The sequence below is a fragment of the Bombus affinis genome, chromosome 3, assembly GCF_024516045.1.
Source record: "Bombus affinis isolate iyBomAffi1 chromosome 3, iyBomAffi1.2, whole genome shotgun sequence".
NCBI classification, from domain to species: domain Eukaryota; kingdom Metazoa; phylum Arthropoda; class Insecta; order Hymenoptera; family Apidae; genus Bombus; species Bombus affinis.
Window position 1 is genome coordinate 14,965,946 of NC_066346.1, and position 16,399 is coordinate 14,982,344.

The window sequence follows — 16,399 nt, forward strand, 5'->3', positions numbered from 1 at the left end:
AGACGAGTATATAAGTGCAGTTCCATTTGGACTGAGGGAGTTCTACTTATACTGTAGACAAGTAAGTTGAGTTCTACTTATATCGTAGACAAGTAAGTTGAGTTACACTTGAATTGTGGACAAGTAAGCTCAGTACGACTTAGACTTTGGAAGAAGACGTATTTGTTATCCCTTTGACCATGGATTCGTTATTGAACCTAAGATCATTGTCATTGGCATCTCGAGTATCTAATTGCCACAGTTACTTGCCAACTCTGTACCATATCGGTACTGTAATCATGTCGGTACCAGTAAATACTATCCATATCGTATAACAACAATGGTTAATCCAAATGAAGATTCGTTACACGCCCCTAATCCCAATGAGAACTCGAGATATGTGTATTTTTCTTTTCTTTTTGCTTAAAAGATTTCCTGTTTATTGTCACATTAGAATGTCAGATTCTTTTGGCACACGAAGGCTTCGTAAATATCAGAAGGAATATAGCGTGGAAAAATGTTGTTTTATTTTTAAAGTTCTACGCTTCGCTACTTTTTTCCTAGTACGTTCGCTTTAGCAATAACACTGACTTTTTCGCCCGTTAAAAACGGATTACGCAGACGCGCTCACGCAGCACGTGCCCAGAACGAATGTTGCGAGTCGATATTTTCTTTTGCGAATCGCTCTCGTTATTTCGTTGGAAATGTTACCGTGCGGATATCAAACAGCCATTGGAAGTTATTAGACGTTAAAATTTGGCGACAGCTTCGCGTATTCCACCAGTTTCTCGATATTCCCCTTCGAACCTACAAATTGCTTCCGTATCTCGCCAACAGCTAGTCCTCGTATCTTACGCAGACGTCGATTAGAAGTAGAATTTTCGATAAAATTTAAATTTCCCTTTTCAGTTCGTACTTCGATTTATGGGCTCGTACATACGTTTCTCTCTTATATATTACGTGCATTTGCATATATATCTGTTTCTCTATCTCATGCGTCGTAGTTTTTGGATGAAACCAACAGCTTGTACACACGTGCAAGATTTTATTTTTCGTGATAAATCGAACAAGAATATATTCTTTCGTGCTTAGGGCGAGGTTTAAGGCGAGGAAGGCCCGAACCGTATCGAAGTTCTAAAGGTACGTGACCAAGGACATGTCGCCGGAGGAGTTCCTGAGCAGATTCGACGACACACTGAAGAAGGAGGACCTCAACGCGGCTATCGGAGATGATGGGGCCGAGCCCTTGCAAAAGAGCATCGAAGGTACGTGCGAAGGGATGCTAAGGAAGTCGAACTGTGCGGCGAGCCGCAAGTACGCGAACTACTGGTGGAACCCGATGATCGCGGAACTGAGAACGCAGGCGCACAAAGCGCTCAGGAAGGTGACGAGAGAAAGGAAGAAGAATGCCGGCAACACCGAGCCCCTCGTCAACGCCTACAAGGAGATCCGAAGGCAGTTAAAAAAGGAGATCGCCCACAGCAAAAAAACAGCTTGGGCAGAATACTGCAAGATACTGAAGAGCGACCCTTGGGGCAAACCCTATCGCACGGTCATGAAGAAATGTAAAAGCAAGGGACCAACCAACGACATGCCGATCGACATGGTGAAGGCAGTCCTACAGAGGCTATTCACCTTGGGACACGGACCCCCCCCCCCCCCCATTATGAGGGCCGCGAAGAGGCAGAGACCGAAGAAGAAGGAGATATTAGCCTCAGCGTCGCCATCGGCGAAGGCGATGTCGTCGATGCCGCCGGAAGAATGAACACCAAGAAGGCTGCAGGAGTCGATGGCGTGCCGGGCGAGATCGCGAAGCTGATAGCGAGTCGCAGGAGCGAGCTCGTGACAAGGCCGTTCAACGGCATCACCGAATCAGGAAGGATCCCAGACTGCTGGAAGACGGCCAGAGTAATACTGCTAAGGAAACCGGGAAAGGATCCCAGTCTCCCTAACGCGTACCGGCCGATAAGCATACTCCCAACCATGAGCAAGATCTGGGGAAAATGCTTTAAGAAGATCATCGAGAGATGCATCGGAATGGACCCGTTCCATCGGAGGCAATATGGCTTCAGAAAGAAGAGGAGTACGGTAGATGCCATCACGCAGGTGATAAAAGTTTGCCAACATCTGCAAACAGAAGAAGGTAATTTGCGTGATGATCACCCTGGATATTAGCAATGCCTTCAATTCGCTCAGCTGGAAGAGCATATACGAGGAATTTGACAAGAGGAAGCTGCCATGGAAGGTGAAAAGGCTAATCGGCAGTTACCTATCCGGAAAGAGGATCATCGTGAGCAACCAGCACGGCACGGTGGAGCACGAGGTGGCGGCGGGAGTTCCGCAGGGATCCATCCTCGGACCATTCCTGTGGATCTTGGTATACGACCGGTTGCTCGAGAGACTCGACAACATGCCAATGGTCAGAGCAACCTCCTTCGCGGATGAGCTGGCCATCACATGTTCCGTCGGGAGGAACGAAGAGGCCACCGCCAAGGTCAACACGATGCTAAGGATCGCCAACGATTGGTGCACGAGTGTCGGGCTCACCCTGGCGAGAGAAAAGACGGAGGTCATGCTCATCACAAGCTTGCGAGTGCCGAGAGTGGTGAAACTCAGGTTGGGCTCCTCGGACATCGAAACGGTCGATCGCATCAGGTATCTCGGAGTCGTCATCGACTCCAGTCGGAGGTTCGGTGCGCATATCGAGATGGTGTGTAATAGAGCCGACAAGTTAATAGGAGCCTTTAGGGGAATTCTACCCAACATCAACGGGCCGACCAGCTTGGCTCGTAGGCTCTACTACAATGTGTGGGAGTCCATCGTAACTTACGGAGCACCGGTGTGGGCTAGAGCAGCGAATACCGATAAGAACAGGAAAAAGTTGAAACGAGCACAACGAACGGCCCTGTGCATAACAACGACGGCATACCGTACCGTCTCCCACGCGGCACAAAATATCACAAAGAAGCCAATACCGAGTGCGCTGCTATTTACCAAAAAGAAGATGGACATCGATCACCACATCATGCAGCTGCTAACCGGGCATGGGAGCTTCGGTGTCTATAGGAAAAGGATTGGCAGGGACAGCGACAGCAACTGTCTCGACTGTGGAGACCCGAACGACGGTGCAGAGCACGCCCTCTTCGCGTGCCCGAAGTGGACGGACAGAAGGATCGAGCTGGAGAACGCTCTGGGCGGGAAGATAGACGTGGGCAATCTGATCGCCACGTTGACCGCCAAGAACGAGAGCTGGAATAAATTCAGGCAATTCTGCAAGACCGTCATGTGCCACAGGAGGGTGACAGCGAGGGCCTGGGAAGAGGCAAGGAGGAGAACGAGCGAAACAACAACTACGCGGAGCAATGAGAGCAAGAACATGAAACAACGAAAAACCGCAGAAGGAGACCAGCCCAGTATTCTGAACTGGCTGAGAGGACGACATGAGCAGTAACTGCCCGAAGATGTAGATACAACGGGGCACGAAAGGACAACCCTGATGACTGCCGACAGGTTTTACCGGGGTTGTCTGCCCTCTAAGCGGAGGAAGAAGGAGGAGGGGTTTTTAGTGGGTATGGCAACGACATCCGACCGACTCCCACATAACCCAGTGATGCGGGTCACTGGGCATGCGTAATAGCATTTTCCCCTCCCCACGCAAAAAAAAAAGTCATACGAGTAGCATTGAATCGGTGGAAATATCGAATTTCGAAAGTTTGATTCGAGTCCAAGATACGAGATTCCAAAGAGAAAGTTCGCCCTCAGGTCGACGATATCGATTTAATATTACATGCGATTTATTTTCGTTCGCTGAATCAGTGAACTTCTACATTTCACGCGGTTCATCGGGTCGAATGATTTTTCTGCATACAAAGGGCCGGAAAATTTGAAACATACTGTAGCCTAAACCGGTCGCCGGATTAAACTCGACGAAGCTTCGAATCGAGAAAAACGTGCAATCGTAATCTGGCTTTTACGAAAATGGACACAACGACGTTACCGGACAAATAACGAAATTCTTGTCCATTATTGAAATTCTATTGAAATTCTATTAAATCGCCAACTACGTTCTTATTGAAATTTTCATTTATTTCTTTTTAAACGCACGATCGAATTTATCGCACGCGTACTTTTCTGATTATATTCTATCGTTGATATTATTACGACGAACATTGTACATAAAAATTTAGAAAGTTACTATGCACAATATTTGATTTTTCCTCAATTTTACTTTAACGAATTTCGAGTTTTAGTTTACGTTACTTAGAAAGTTCGAATTTTCTCCGTTTATGGCAATACGAAACTATTAGGTCGTCCGAAAAGTTTCTTTCGTTCTATAAGGAAATAATGGATGCACATTTTCCGTTTTATATTATTTTATCGAATTACCTATGATCCGTTTTGTTTTATCAAACTAAAGATCACAATGTTCGACAGATTAGGTTTTATGTTTGTATAAAGATGCGTCGTTGAAAAAGACGTCTCTTTGAAAGAAAGACACTTTCCGGACAACCCAACATACAGGGTGGTTGGTAACTGGTGGTACAAGCGGGAAGGGGGTGATTCTACGCGAAAAAAGAAGTCGAAAATATAGAATAAAAATTTTTCGTTCGAGGTTTTATTTTCGAGCAATTGAAAGAAAAGATTATTGTAGCCTTTCATACTTTAAAACAAACGAATGCGTTAGAAAGTGTTCATAGAAATTTAATTAGAAGAGCAGAAGTATGTGTTGGACAGAATGGGCAACACTTTCGGCAATTTTTGTAATAATAAACTTTATGATTACTTCATGTTATTTCATTATGTATTCCTAATTTTCCGTTGCGGCAAAAACAAACTTAAACTGCGATAATATCCATCGAGACAACGATGTACAGTGAGGTCCGTTATAACGAGACGTGATAAAGTGCACGCGTACCGAGCGAAAATTCAAAGTCGATTTTCTCGAAAACGAAGCCTCAAACGAAAAATTTTTATTCTATATTTTCGACTTCTTTTTCGCGTAGAATCACCCCCTTTCCGTTTGTACCACCAGTTACCAACCAACCTGTATAATATTACTGGAAACATTGTACTCGGACACAAGGTTTAATACGATGCTTTAAATAATAGAAGCTTCAGATGGAACGATAATATTGGGTTGGCAACTAAGTGATTGCGGATTTTGTCAGTGCCACCTAATGATAAAATCCGCAACCACTTAGTTGCCAACCCAATATAAAATATTAGGAGGAAAAAGTCCGAAATAGTAAAAGTTCGTGGTCGACTAAGTGCAGACCAGCATTTTCATGGCGATAAATTAAGTTGAAGCACAATATCATTAATTCTCGATGCTGCAGCGCTCGCCAAGTTTTATACCCCAATTTCGTCCTCGTTTCGACAAATGAAAATACTCCTGATGCTTGAAGAAAATTTCGAACTTTTAACGTTCGAAGAAAGAAACTTGCATATAAAGTAACGGTTCTCTCATATTTTCCTCAAACTCGAGAAAGTTTGTTAACGAAAGGAAGATACGACCGAGTGGAAACTGTGGACAGAATGAAAAATATCTAAACACCCAGAATAACAATCAATTACGAAATTACGAAGAAAAAGTCACACAAATATAAGTCGTGTAATAAATAAATTTCGTAAAACATCGATAAACATTGCTTTGTTTGCTGTTAGTTTGTTATCAACTAAACTGTACATGTAAATGATACTATATCGCGTTAATTTGAATCCAAATTTTCAAAGTTTGAAGAGAAATCGTAAGAAATTCCTACGTGCAACATATTTTTCAGTTTTTACTTTTCCATCTTTTTATTTCTTTTTGCAATGCTTTGTTACGTTACGCGAGATTATAAAAGTTGAGAATCGCGCGGAATAAAACGAAAAATAGTACATTTTACTTTCTCGTATAATCTCGATGAGAAAAACAAAATTGTAGCGTATATCGAAAAACAAATTTTCGTTCCGCGTAAAATCTCGAGAAATTCTTCCTTTCTTCGTCCGTGTCAGATGATAGACGAATGACGCATCAGATGACTCGTGCGATTCCTTAGCATAGAAGAGTGAATTGAAATATTCACGAAGCGCGATGTACTGTTAACCAGTTAACCGTGGAATTTAGTTTTAGAAATCAACGTGAATAAAATGCAAATAAAAATAAACGACGACGAGTATACACGTCGAACACAAAGAAAATGTGTTACGTGTTCCTGTTATAAGTTTTACGACGACGTTAAACCAAAATGACGATGGCTTACATTTTTCTTCGAAAAAATGAATTATTTCCCACATAAAATGTTAAAATTGTAACAAAATAACAAAATTCGTAAACAAGAAAAATGTGAAAAGATAGAAGAAATTCAGTGGATCCTCCCAGTGTGGTATTTTTCGAAACAGAATATCGCACAAAGTGGCACTTGGCAAATCTAACACCAGCAACGTGAAGTGGATTCGATCAATGATATAACTGGTATAAAATTGGGGAAATGTTTTTTGATAGGAAGCGTAGGTTTTACGGTTGAACTCGTAGATGGTGGAGCAACTTTCGAAGCTCGTGTTCGTGGAATTGCATATTCGATAATTTATTCAACACACATTCGACCAAAAAACTGAATCGCATTATATTTTCTGTATTATATTTCGATCGTTATCGGGGAATACCGGACACACGCAGTAAAACATCCACTCAATTTGCAAGCATACAAAATTGCGCAAACAATTCGGGCATAGCCGATATATCGGTGAAAATAATCAACTGAGTTTATAAAAAGGAATACGTTGTACAGGGAATAACCGATATAACAAAGGAACAAATCAAATTTTTCAGTTTTACTGACAAAGCGAACGTATCACTAAATAACATTCTTAGCGCTTCTTACTAAAATTTGGAATTTTTATGGTAAATGGTAATGTTTTATATTATACGACAGATGAAACACACCGAGATTAACATTTTTCTCGACCTGTTTAATTCATGAAACGCGGTTAACTGTTTAAAAACGCTATCGACGATAGCTTTTCGAAAGATGTATAAATAAAACGAGGAGATAGAGCGAAATGAAATAACAACGAGTCGTTCGATTTCTCGTTATGTCGTGTTGTTAAGAAGCAACAGAAATGAAATTTCAATTTTCCATTAGAATCGACGGAAGGATCAAACGACGATACGGTAAGAGAAATCGCATGATTCCACTCAAGTGGCACCGTTTTGTCAACGCAGGCTAACGCGTGACCTTCGTTTCGATCAACATGGTTCAACATGGATCATACCGCCTGTGCTGTCAGATGTTCAGCCAAATGGTGTTTGCATTTGTCGTAGATAAAACGCTTGGAAAACTCGTCGCGCGCTAGTGCGCTTCTCCGTTTTCGCATGAAATCTCCGACTTTTTTCTACTTTCCTAGTTTCCTATTTTTTCTTTTTATCCGTTCTATACGATTCGCCTCTGAAAGGTTATTCTTGCTGTACCGCTACTATTAGGTTGTCCGAAAAGTTTCTCTCGTTTTATGAGGAAACAATAGACGCACGTTCTTTCTTTTATATTATTTTGTCGAATTACGTACGATCCGTTTTGTTCTGTTGAGATAAACACCGCGATATTTCACAGACTTACTTTCACGTTTGTACGAAGGTGCACTGTTGTAAAAAATTCTTTTTGCGAAAGAAAGACACTTTTCGGGCAACTTAATACGTTGTGTTCGTTTTATAAAGAAATAATAGACGCGCGATGTCCTTTCTTTTATATTAGTTTATCGAATTATGCACGAACATAATAATAGAGATATAAGGAAATGGATCGCACCTAATTCGATAAAATGATATAAAACAGAAATTGTTGCTCATCTATTATCATTTTATGAAACGAAAGAAACTTCTCGGACAACCTAGTACATCGAACGACTACCGTTGAATAAATTCTCTAAAAACGAAAATGTTTTTAATCGAATTAAACGATCGAGATGGCTGTAATACTTTTGTAGGATTTTACGAATACTTACCGAGCGTTGAAAGTTCGATGTGCTCAAATACTTATAAGCGATTTTTCTTTCTCGAGACGATTCCCTTTCGTTCGCGAACAACCTAAAAATGGAAAAAATATCGTTAACGGGTGTGTTCGTGGTAATCGTAACAACGTCGTTAACCGATTTATCGATGAATCGTTACGTGTGCTTTACGTTCTTTGCGAGATTCCACGACAAATATCGTTACGCGCGAGTTAATCGAGTAAACGACGTTTAAAACGGTTTAAAGTTATTCCCGATATCGCAACTATAAATAGGGAAATGATACAAAGAACAGTGTTTTAAACCTTTGAGTGCTGTGGGCGCATATAGGTGTCTGGCGAAAGCTATCGGTGTGGACTAAGGACATATATATGCGTTTTCTGTAAGTGCTCGGCATGGACTAAGGACGCATGTATGGGTTTTTCAATTTTTCCGAACACCTATGCAGAAGTAATACTATTACGTTTGCGTGAAATAAATATAAATGCATTCCTTACGGCAGTAAACAAATGCCAATAGTACCTCGTTATTGTTGAAGTGGTCACCACTTGTAAGAAAACTCTACATCTGGTTTTTTTAGTTTTCCCAAGCACTGAATTTTTCACACACAACTAAATTATTAACTCGTGTTATATTTATAAGGTTCAATAATGCGATAATTCAGGGATCGATTCTGAAGTCTGAAAATCGAGTTTTTTTTATTATGAAATGATTTGATAAAATATAAAAATGAACAACAATTAATATGCGTCTATAACAATCAATAACGATGATTATCTAAACGGGAAATTATAAGTCTTTGGTGCAATGTTTACCTGAACGTCCTGAGCTACCGATCTTTCTTCTTCAGTCTTTAAATCTTAAATCTTCAGTCTTCACAATCTCAAACAACTATTCTATAACCTTGTCTGTCTCTCTAATGTAACTCTCTGTCCACCCGTCTGGGGAACACGTGCTTCTTCAACTGCTCGTCCATGCAATAAAGGAAGATCGGAAGATCTTGTATCTTTGAATCTATCAGATTTGTTTTTACATACAAAAGAAAATTAATAAAAATGTGACTTATTTTTATTCATTCTTTTGTACTGTTCGATCGTTCTCCACTATGATACGGTTTCAACGAAGAAACGTTTTATTTATGTTCAAGTGAGAGTTTTCTAAATCAAGATGAGAAGACAATGGTACAGCCCGAATGTGAATGTGGCAAACTATGGCGAGCCTCAAATCGTCATAGAGGAAAGCACATCGGGCGAAGAGGAAGAGGAAGGGCGAAGGAACGAGTCGCCTCCGCGTTGCATGGATCCCGATTCGACACCCTTAAATCCTCATCTATTGTCTCCCTGGCGAGAGGTCAGGAAACGCTCTCTACCGACTCCGCAATGTACTTCCGGGATAACCGCATCACAGGTACTGTCTGATGGTCATATGTAGAAGAACATACTTGCTTATGGGCCACATCCCCTTTCTTGATAATGTATTTTTAGTGTATCCTGTTAGCTTAACAAAACATAACGTTGTCCAACGTTTGCATAATATATTTAAATATATTCCTATTAGGTCATTTGTTGTCTGTATATTTTATACTCTCTATCTTCTCCCCTTTCGCGTTCTCGGTCATGACGACACGTAGGTTAACTCTCAGCGGCATGACGTGGCGAAAATCGATTTATAAGGTTCAATAATGGGATAATTCAGGGATCGATTCTGAAGTCTGAAAATCGAGTTTTTTTTATTATGAAATGATTTGATAAAATGAAAAAATGAACAACAATTAATATGCGTCTATAACAATCAATAACGATGATTATCTAAACGGGAAATTATAAGTCTTTGGTGCAATGTTTACCTGAACGTCCTGAGCTACCGATCTTTCTTCTTCAGTCTTTAAATCTTAAATCTTCAGTCTTTACAATCTTAAACAACTATTCTATAGCCTGGTCTGTCTCTCTAATGTAACTCTCTGTCCGTCCGTCTGGGGAACATGTACTTCTTCAACTGCTCGTCCGTATCGATCTCTCCGTTAAGCACAGCCTGTCGTGCTACCCGTAAAACAAAAAGAATCCCTATCCTACACGAACTCTAGGGATTTTACATATTTACTAAATTTAGTTTTCTAGTTTATTACCCAAATTCTAGTTAACTGTAAATTTCAATGTTTATAATAAATAATTAAAAATAACTAAAATATAACGCTCTTGAATCATTTAATCTCTTTCATTTTAATCATTTAAACTACTATAACTTATTACGATTTGCGCTTTGAATAGTTAATCAACAGAGTTCAGTCTAACGAAAAAGTATTCCATCCACAGCGATCGTCAGCGCTAGACACGCGCCGTCTTTACGGACGACATAGGCCGTGAGTATTCAGCACTCAAAGGGTTTATCGTCTGTGATAAAGCTTTTAGTTTCGAAAGCTCTGTTAAACTCGTTATGGTAAAATTAATATACACTATAATCTTAACGAATTATCTTTTGTATTCGTAAGAGGCCCGACGATTTCTTTATTATGGGAAAATAATTTCAGCGATATTTTTCGCTTTTAACGCGTTTGCAGCGCGTACGCGTATATCCTTGCCTGTTGCGCGTTATACGTTTTAACGTATGTGCATAATTTTCTATCTACCAAATACGCGCAGCTTTTAACGAAGCAGAGCGAAACGTTTGTAAAATTGAAATGTTAGAACGATGTTTCCGATAAAATTCTTTGTTCCCGGCAGGTTGAACTGCGAGACCGATGCGTTTAAAAGTGCAATTTTCGAGGAATTAAACGCACGAAATTCTGAATATTAGTTCCTTCGTTATGCCTTTGTCATATTCGTTTCTATCTTTATCATTATTCGACAGGTTATTCGCAACTCGTGCAACGAAATAGGAGGATATCCATACGTTGATCCAAATTTCTACTTTCAATCATATAATTGGCTTTCTTTTGCATAAAACGATATAATCGAAACGTTATCATAGATATAATCTGGTTCTGGAAAAAATCGAAGAACGTCGTGTGAAAATCGATTTTAATTTAAATTGTCTTAAATATCCTTTAACGAATACGTCGTATTCTTTCGTTCTATTACGTTTAAATTAACAGTTATCGTCCTTTATGTCGGCCATTTCCTTCGTTTACGTTCTTTTTCACTTTCTGCCGTAATAGATCAGCCACGGATAGTCCATTTCGACGAATAGTTTCTCTCGATCGACGTGGAAACCGTCGAAAAGAAAGATTCAGGATATTGTAGCCGTTCGCCGATAAGGAGCGCCATTTACGCCGAAGGAGATCCGTTCTCTTAGAACGTTCATAGAGCTCTGGGTCTTTTCGTTCTATAAGATTAATATAAATCTAGAAATTGTACAGCCCAACTTTAAGTCTATCGCAGCTTCGTTCGAACGACGTTACTTCGTCCTGTACAAATTTCGATTCCTCCGATGAAACGTGTATTCACAGTAAAGTACTTTTTTCTGTAATCTTATTATGGCTTGCGAAAGTGTTCGAATAATCTTGATCGTTCCGAGGTGACGCGTATCACACGAACAATAGAAAACTCGGAAAATACCGAAAGGTCGGATGATACCGGCGTTCGTACGGTAAAATCGTAAAATTGATTTCGATAACTTAACATCGTACTTGCGTTTCAGTTTAGTTGACTATTTGATCGATTAAAAGTTCAATTAATCTATTTACTTTGTTCGCGCGGTGCCGGCGTTAAAATTTCGAAAAAAAAAACGCGCAGTTAGGAGAAAGCTGGAAACACATCGTATAATACGAGACTCGGATAGCCGAAACTTCACCGAGCTGGCGGAAATTTTGCGTAGGATCGCGTATTATGCCAAACAGTTTGAAATCCCGTTAACGCTGTAACGAGACACGACTATCGTGATTATGTTCGTTACATCAGTTGCGACTCTTCAATTTTTGTACTTTCGAGTCTGTCCCTGTTTTAACGATAATAAAACATATTTGTAACGTTGGGAGAAGAGGTTTAATCAAGAAAATTGAAACGAAAATGTGCGATCTTTTTTCATTTTCTTCAAAACGAAGGTATTCTCTAACGTTGTAAGAACGTAATTGGGTCGACCCACACATAACTCGAGCTGAAATGATCGAAAGGGCGTAGCAGGCTTTTTTTTTATTTATTACAAGCGTACAGTTTTGTCAGGTTCAGCCAAATATTAGGTTGCCCCAAAAGTGTCTTTCCTCTACGAATATGTCTTTTACGACAATGCATCTTTATACAAACACGACAGCTAATCTGTCAAATGTCGTGGTCTTTACCTTAATAGAACAAAATGGAACGTACGTAGTTCGATAAAATAAAGGAAACAAGAAACGTCGTGCGTCTATTATTTTCTTATAAAACGAAAGACTCTTTTGTTGTACAACCTGATATTTGAACTGTCGATAATTTTCGAGAAAGGTCCTGTAACTTCCATATACATTTTCCGATCCATTTCAAATTTTTCCAATACAATACTCGCGTCTCGTTACAGCACCAGCGAAATTTCCAAATATCTCGCATGACACGCATCGCACATTCGTGAAAACATTCCGTGATAAACGTTGGAACGCTTTCTCATGCCATTGGGTATATCGCACCGAATAATTTCGAAATTTCACTGGCGCTGTAACGAGACAAAACTATGGTGATTATTATTATTATACGTGCAAAATGTGGAACAGATTTGAAAATGTATCACACAAGTATCGGAAAAAAGATCATCGAATTATTGGAAAAACCAATTTTGTTCGCTACGTCGATAAGCCACGGTAAATAGCGAGATCGTTTTTGAGACTAATAGTGCGTTTAAAACTATTGTTCATACCGTGTGCTAATTTTTCACTAATACTAAATAAACTTCGTTCGCAAGTAAATGTCCAGAATAACGTAATTTCCATCTGCATCGTCGGTTTCGTTTCAAATTTCACTGTTATAATTCTCGCAGCGGTTCCTGTCTCGTTACAGCGTTAACAAACTTTCGGAAAGTGTCGCGTAATGCGCATTTGGAAAAAATTTTCCGTTGCGAACGTTGCAATAGCAGCGCGAGCCACCGCGCAAACCGCGGGAAACAATTTTTCCTTGGAAAACTTGGAAGCTCGTGTCATCGTTTAGAACACGTACCTGCGTTGTGTTTTATCGATGTTCGGTACTTTGAAGTCTAAGTATAAACCTTGCTTGCACGGTGCAACTAATCCGTGACAAATCGAGCAAAGTAGAGGCTGCATTTCATCGAATCAAGGAACGTTTGACGTGTACAACGTTTTTTTTTTTTTTATTTATTTATTAAAATTCACAATTTGCCCAATTTGGACATTTGGTGGAATTTTTTAACGGTTAAATTAGCATGTTGGTGCCTACCCCCAGCGGGGTACCATCCTCGTGTTTGTTAGGTTATGTCCTTTATAAGGTCTGCTGGGTGCTTCCTTTTTAGTCTTCTGTCTATATTTATGGTTTTGTATGTTTCCGCAGCTAGCCGGTTTGTGTGTGTTGCTATTCTTGATTTGTATTTCTCGGAGTATCTGCTAATTTCTTCCTTGACCGTTGGCATTCCCAGGTCCCTTCGTATATCTTCGTTTCTGACGTACCAAGATCCGTTTACTATTGTTCTGAGGATTTTAGCCTGTATTACCTCTATTTTGTTTATATGGCTCATTGCTGCCGTCCTCCATAGTGGTATTCCGTACGTCCAGATTGGTTTTATGATCGTTTTATATATTTTTAATTTATTTTCTGTGCTTAGTTTGGATTTTTGGCTTGTTAGCCAATGCATTTGTCTCCTTGTTTTCTGTATTTTTTCTACTATCGATTTGATGTGTAGTTTCCAGGTGAGTTTTTGATCTAAGTGGAGTCCTAGGTATTTGACATGCTTTGTTTGCGTTATATGCGTGCCGTTCAATAGGATGTTTGGTGGTATCCTTTTTCGTAGCGTGAATGTAATATGGTTGCATTTATTGGGGTTTGCTTTTATTTGTTTTTCTTGTAGCCAATTTTCTATTTTTATGATATGTTCTTGTAGTATTTTGACTGCCGTTTCTGGGTTAGTATGCCTGACTAGTATAGCTGTGTCGTCCGCGAATGTCAATACTGTGCTGTTGGTAGTTGTTGGTATGTTCGCCGTGTATAATGTGTATAGTATTGGGCCTAGGACGCTTCCTTGTGGTACCCCGGCCTTGATGTCTTTAACTTGAGAATGTGTGTCCTTGATTTTTATTACGAAGGTTCTGCTGCTTAGGTAGGATTTTATTAAGTGATGTATTTGCTCCGGGAATTGTTTCCTAATTGTTTGTAGTAGACTTTCATGGTTAATTTTATCGAATGCTTTCTCTATGTCTATAAAGAGGGCTGTGCAGTATTCCTTGTTTTCTAGTGCTACTATTATTTCGTTTATAAGCCTGTGTATTTGCTCTATCGTGGAGTGTTTGTTTCTGAAACCAAATTGGTGATCCGGTATTAGTTTTTTTGTCTCTATTATTGTTTTTATCCGGCAATATATTATTTTTTCCAGTATTTTGGAAAATACTGGAAGCAGTGATATTGGTCTGTAAGATGCAGTTTGGTGCGGGTCTTTGCCTGGTTTATGTACAATTTTGATCTGTGCTAATTTCCATGGTTTGAGGAAGTATTGAATTCTTAGAATTGCATTGAATGTTATTGTCATTAGTCTTATTGCTTTTGGCGGAAGGTTTTTCAAGATTTTACCATTGATTAGGTCGATTCCTGGCGCTTTGTTGTTTTTTGTTTTATCAATTATGTTTCTAATTTCTTGTGCCGATGTTTTAGCTATGTTGTATTCCTTGTCGGTTGTGGTAGTAGTGGTTTGTGGATCCTCCTCCGTATGACTTTTGAGGTTGCTGTTGTTGATAATGTGTGGTGTGAATGTGTTGCAGAGGTGGTTGGAGAATTCTTCAGCTTGTTCTTCGTTGCTTCTTGCCCATGTGTTATCTGCTTTTCTGATTGCCGGGACGGGTATTATTGGCTTCCTTATTTTTTTCGTGGCTTTCCATAGTGAATAGTTGGTGATCTCGTGTGTGGACAGTGTCCCTATGAACTTTGCGAATTCATTATCGTTGTGCTCCTTTATTTTGTTTTTTATTTCCTTTGCAAGTTTGTTTAAGTGTTTTTTGTTTTCTCGGGTTCTGTATTTTTGCCATTTTGCTTTTGCTTTTCTTTTTTCTTTGATTTTGTCGAGTATTTCTTGCGGGATTGTTATTGTTTGTCTGCTGGTTGGTTCGGGTGTAGTGGTTGTCCTTGCTGCTTCTTGAATAGTTGCTGTCAATGTTGCTACTGCCTGTTCTATGTGTTCAGGAGTTTTTAACGGGATGTTGCAGTTTATTTTGCTTTCTATTATTTCTCTGAAAGTTTGCCATTTGGTGGTTTTATTGCATAGTGTTTCTGGTTTGCTATAGTGTATTGGTTTGTTTCTGTATTCAATTATTATGGGTGTATGATCGGAGCTGAGCTCGAGGTTGGGTGTTATTTTTAGTTTATTTGTGTTTAGTCCCCTTGTACTGCAAAGTCCAGAAGATCTAGTTTTTTGTTCAGGTCAGTCGGCCAATGTGTCGGTGTTCCTGTGGATAATATATTGAGGTTATTATTTCTAATGTATTTTTCCAGTGTTCTGCCTCGAGGTGTAATGTTTCTTGACCCCCATAGCGTGTGCTTGGAGTTGTAGTCTCTCGCTGCGATGTACTTGTCCCCTAGGTCCTGGAAGTATTCTTCCCACATTTGAGTTGTTATTTTGTGTCGCGGGGCACATATACTGCTGACAACTGGAAGTAGTTGCTGCTAGTTTGAACTGTAACAGTGGTTGCTTGTAAATATACTTTGTTAACTTGGCTGTGTAGATAATGTTTGATATCGTTTCTGACTATCACTGCTGTCCCTCCGTGAGCTTTTCCTGAGGGGTGTTTGGTATCATATATGGTGTAGTATGGTATTTTCAAGTAGCTTTTTGTAGTGAAGTGTGTTTCTGAGACAAGTAGTATGTCTATATTATTATTGTATATGAATGTTTTAGTTTCGAGGGCCCGTTGTTGTAGGCCGCTTGAGTTCCAGGCTGCTATTTTTAGAGTGTCCGTTTTTATTTTTTGCTTAGCACGTTTGTAATTAGTTGTAGCATGACTGTGATTTGTTGGGTTTGCTGTTTGAGTACTGCGTTTTGTTCGCTTATCATTCTGGTTAGCATTTCGGTGTTCTTTATGGATTGTTTGAGCAGTTCTTTGATTTCTGCAGTGTCATTGTTACTATTGCTGTGGTATTGGTTGTGTGTATGTGTTGATTGGCTGGTTATTTGAGCATAGCTTAGACCACGAATGGTGTTGGTGCTGATAGGTTTGGTGTTTGTTGCTTGCTCTGTACTTGGAATTATTTCAGGATTTGTGCTGTCCTGTTGGGCTTGTGTGTTAGTGATTGTTCTGCTTCGTAGGGGCAGGAAC

At 39.8% G+C, this 16,399-nt stretch overlaps 1 long non-coding RNA gene across 1 annotated transcript; it reads right to left on the minus strand.

The window, feature by feature from the left end:
• Window positions 1-7,613: 7,613 nt before the first annotated feature.
• LOC126914862 (uncharacterized) lies at window positions 7,614-10,103 on the minus strand. Its single transcript, XR_007709882.1, has 2 exons — window positions 9,815-10,103; window positions 7,614-8,044 (listed from the first exon to the last, which is right to left on the minus strand). It is a non-coding gene; the product is annotated as an uncharacterized LOC126914862 (long non-coding RNA).
• Window positions 10,104-16,399: the final 6,296 nt, after the last annotated feature.